The following is a 5,250-nucleotide window of genomic DNA, read 5'->3' as shown; positions in this document are numbered from 1 at the left end:
TTTATCCTTGATGTGGTCTAAAAACAGCGGTAGCTTTGGAGCCGATAGCTCTGAGCTTGTTCTTTATTTTGCATAGGAACTTGCATTTCCCACTGCTGGCTCGCTTGGTGCGTGAATTTTAAACAAGAAAAAAAACATGAATTCTACACACTTTTTTTTTTTTTTTTTTTCCAAATCTCACGATCCGTGCTAAAACACACCCCGTGTACAGTAAAAAATTGAAGGTGCAAAAACACCACACAAAAAACATGCACTGGGGTACAGTTTGGTAAACCCTCCTCTAAAGAGGAAGAGACACCCTTTTCTCCAGACCCTCCGAAGCCAAGCTCCAGCCGAAGCTGGAATGGACTTACATGCCCCCCTGACCGAAGTCAGAAAGGGGCATTTTCTCTTTGGGACTGCATAAGCAGGTCCCACCAGATACTCAGTTGGGAGCTCTCCTGAAGAGAGACTCCCATTAAGGGAGAGCACCTGGTTTTTAGGCCAAGGCACAAAAGGGCTAGCCCATAGGGGAACAGCACCCTCCATCAAAAAGTGACAAACATAAAAAACATTTAAATAATAATGTGCTCTGTGCATAACACACAGGGCAACAGGTTTTAAAAATTGCCCCTCTGCACTAGCCGCAGCTTATGCAGAAAAAGGCGATGTGCCAAATCAAAGTATAAACAGTGGCGTGACTGTGCAACTTAAAAATCAGTGGGGTCCCAAACCCAGTGATTTTAAGGTGCCCCCGGGTCGCCACTCCAGGGGTACGACACTGGCGCGAGATTGGGACCGCTTATCAGACCGATTGGTAAGGCCAAGCTTTCCCTGCCCCAACCAGCGGGTCAGTCAAACCTATGGGAGCTCCTTATCAGGGCAGGCCCTATGCGCTTTCTCCGGTGGACAAGGCCGGCAGATTTGCATAGGGCGGCCCCTTACAGAGCTACACCAAAGGTAGACCGTCCTTAACAGAGGTACTCGTGCACGGCAGTCTTGCCAGGAACGCCAGTGCCTTTCCACCCTGATCACTGGAAGGATTCGGTACTACACTTGATCTTAGAAAAAAAACATGAATTCTACACACTGGAAAATTAGACAGGTTCTCTTTATGATTTAAAGTGAGAGGCTGCTGCAGGGTATTGATGAGCCGCCCCTTTCATTTCTTACCATGGACATACTGAGGCATTCCATCTCCTCCTTCTCCTGGTACAGAGCACAGACTTTCACCTCCTGTGAATCAGATACAACAGAACTTCATATTTAGTGAGAATGGCCAGTGAATATCTCAGGAGTACAGAGCGGTGACAACACAAAGGCCTGATATGATTTATCTGCAACCTCTGCATGCTAATAAGCTGATTGGCCGCACCCAGGAGTAAAAATGCAAATTCCGGTATATGTGGATGAATCATCTTTATTCATCACATCATTGATCCAGATCCACCAATCGGATTCATCGATAGGTTTTCCTTCATGTGGCCATTTTTTGCATAGCCACGCCTCCTCATCATGTGACTTTCATCATTTGAGTAGCTGGAGTTTCAAAGCCCCTCCCACTGACTCATGTTTGTTTGATACATTGTATCATGTTTTTTTTTTTTTAAATCAGTGATGAACTCATTTGCATATTAGTAGCCCCTCCCAGTTTTAAAAGGGAATAGTTTTTATTTTGGAATGTGATTGGCTCAGCCATGGCAATGTACAGGAGAGTTCATCCACTTCTTTTATTTCTGGTTTATTCCACAAATATCAGTTTTTAGCCATCTGTGTCCCCATAGGGTAGAATTCTGCTCACTTCCTCCCCCAGAGAAAACCAGAAGACATGATGAGGATGGGGTCACAGGTGGACAAAGTAAGTTCCTGCCAGAGGTTGTTACCCTTCCCCCGCTTTATCCTGAGTTTTGTCTAATTTAATATTCAGGGTTCCCCTTCCCATCCCCCAGTTATTAATAAATGTCAGTTATTTCAGTGCACATGATCAGTGTTGGTCCTCACCCCGTCCTCCTTGTAGTCACACTTCTCCCAATCCTTATGTTCAGATTTCAGGCAATCCGTCTCCTTTATTAAGAAACTGATTGCTGGGGAGTCTCCCTCCTCCTGTGGAAAAGAGAATATTGTATAAATATCTTACCATTAATTTGTATTAAAACCCAATGACAGAAATATCACATATTGCAGAGTCTCCAGGCATAGACATTTTTTCCCATTTTATTTACCTGGTGATCCTGCCAGTAATGTACTCCCTGTCCTGGGGTGACAACGCTTATTATACTGTATCTATAGAAGAATAGCATTGTCACGCTAGGAGTAAACTATAGAAAACCCCCTTCCTGTACATAGGGGAGGTGTTCTGTATCCCCCAGAGATAGATTGCAGCAGAGGAAGAGAACACAGGAAGTTATAAGCTCACTGGATTTCTGGCAGGATCAATGAACGTTTATCCTTAGTAGTTACATACAATCTAAGATAATCTCTGCTATAAAAAACATATATTGGGATAAATTTGACTTCGGACAATTGGCCCAATTTCAGGTTCAGCGCTGCCATTCCAGAAATCATTGGGTGGGACTAGCCGTGGCCAGGCATAGATTGACATTTTACAGTCTTGTAAATTAGCTGCAACAATGCAGGGACAATCCACATGATAGTGACAATGCTCTGATTCAGGAGCAGTGCAGTATCGTTGTAACGCCATGACACGCAGTTAGGCATTAGGCAGAAGCAGACGTAACTTGCAGGTATTTGTGGGACTTCGCAGAGCTAAACCTAAATGAAAAAAAGATTACACTTACCTTTACTTCCTCAGATCCCTCTGGAGCTTTCCTCAATTGGGTCCCCTGCTGTCCTGTAATCAGGTATTTCATACCTCTTGCTTTTTACCATAGAAGACAGTTTTGTACTGAAAATGTTCTGTCCTACTATATAAAAATAGAGATATTTCAGTGTTTGATACCTGTTCCTATTTACCAAAGAAACCGTTTGGTACAGGTACATTTTTGCCAGAATAAGTAAGGCGGGGTGTTGGGCGAACTGCCACATCTGGCAGGGGGCATTCTCCCCGGGAGTCCGCCACTGTAGGACAGCAGCAGCAGCAAACTGTTGGAGGCCGCAGCACAAGGTGTCAAACAGGTCTGAGATGTGTGGGGAGCACCAGTATGCTGGTAGATATATTGAGAGGGCGTACTACAATCATACAGCCACGTCATGTGGAGAGTATTGTGGACTGGGTCTCTTCTGCAGCAGCAACCAGCACAGCCGTGACAGGAGCAAAGACAGGAGTTAGCGTGGCTAATGTGCCTGTACCTCCCGATGACTCTCTCATGTTGTTTGACGAACAGCCTGAGGATCTGTCATTGCGAATTTCAGAGCAGAGCAGACTTTCAGACTTGGGGAGTGTGGTCAGTACTTGCTGGGTGAGCATGTGACCGTGGGGGAAGTGGAGCTGAAACAGACGCAGGGCACCCAGCAAAAGCAGAGGCAGGCAAAGAAATAGAGCAGCGAGTGGTTGCACGCACCTCTCCAGTGTGGTCCTTTTTAACGCTGACGATGATGGGTGGGTAGCAATCTGCACCCTGTGCCACAGGCTAATCCGCAGAGGCTGGGTCACATTTGGGTACAACATCACTGCTTTCCCACATGCGCAAGAACCACAAACCAAAGTGGGAGCAGTACTTGCGTTCTCTTAAAGGAAGTTCAACCATGTCATCGTCTCTTCTTCCACCTCCTTTGACTCCTTTTCCACCTCCAACTGTCATTGCTTCTACGTCTCAGGAGGTTGGTGCCAGCCAGACTTCTAGCGGTGATGAAGTATCAGCTTCTGCCCGCAGGTTTCGTGGCGTCAGACGATGTTTGGCGCAGCAAGCTGGGTACTCCAGTGACCCCTTCACCTAGCTCCCAGTCCTTTCAGACCACTTTACTGGAGTTCTGCGCAAGACATCAGGTTATGGGCCCAACAAACAGAAGAGTCATTGAACTCAATTCACATCTAGCCAAACTTTTGGCCTTGCAGCTACTGCCTTACAGCATTGTGGACTCTGTTCCCTTTCCGTGACCTGATGGCCTGTGCCGAGCGGTGGTGAAATATACCATGCAGGCATTACTTCTCCCGCACAGCTGTTTCCAGTTTACATGCACATGTAATGGAAAACCTCTCCCAGGCATTGGCATTCTCGGTGTCTAGCCAAATCAAAGATTATCTCAGCAACAGCACTCCCTCTGCTGGTGGGATTGATGTCTGCAGCTCACCTGAACCACGCCCATCACCTGACATTCCCTTCTTAAGGAAGTGACCTGGCAACAGGAAGTTGCTTGAACAAGGAGTTCCTTTGGCTCTACTTCCAGGTTTCTTATTCTTTGTGTACTGACCCCGGCTTGTTTCCTGATCACTGATTCACTGCCTGCCCTGACCTTTTGGCTTGTCTGACTACTCTACTTCCCTTTTGCACTACCTTTTGGTTCCAGCTTGTTAGCAGTCACTTGGCCTTGGTGGGCACGGGGGCCGCAACCTGGCAGTAGCTTGCCGCACATCAACCTCACCTCCGGAGGCTCTGGTGAAGACCAAGCTACTCCTTAGACCCTTCGCCCTGTGCACATCTCCACCCACAGGGTTGGTGACACAGTGGGTCCACCACTTGGCCTTGTGGAGCTGTGACAGGATGAAGGGCATGGTGCCCGATTACGTTGGCTCTTTTCTGGGTGGTGGTGGTGTTGAGGACAGCAGTTAGGAGGAGGATGCCTGTCCTGACATGAGTGACGCCAATATTTTTTAGGTCAACAGGCTTGAAATCTGCCCGCAGTTGGCACAGTATGCTGTCACGCTTCTTTCGTGCCCGGCATCCAGTGTTCTGTCAGAAAGAACCTTCAGTGCCACTGGCTGAGTGGTCACGGACAACCGATCCTGACTGTCGCCAGAAAATGTCAAGCGCCTCACCTTTTTACTCACTGGCCAACCACGATGCCTCTGTGATCCCGCACTGCTCCTGTGCTGAGTCTGTGGCTGCCTATCACCACCACCCTGTCACCTGAGCCTGTCTCCGTTGAATTTTTCCGCTAGTTATCGTAACGTCTAAGGGTGGCATTCATCGCCAATGTCATGCCAGCTATTGTGCCAGCTAGCAATTTACTTTACATTTCTGCTGCTTGTGGGAGGCCAACAAACTGCAGATGTAACCCCCAGTACTGCCACACTGATAGGTACCATTGCCTTATTTTTCAGCTAAGTATTGTAAGATTGAGGGTTGGCATTCATGTCATCCACTTCATGAT

This window comes from Pyxicephalus adspersus, chromosome 5 (assembly GCF_032062135.1).
Source record: "Pyxicephalus adspersus chromosome 5, UCB_Pads_2.0, whole genome shotgun sequence".
Classification (NCBI taxonomy): domain Eukaryota; kingdom Metazoa; phylum Chordata; class Amphibia; order Anura; family Pyxicephalidae; genus Pyxicephalus; species Pyxicephalus adspersus.
The sequence above is the reverse complement of the archived record's forward strand: the minus strand, read 5'-3'. Positions refer to the sequence as shown.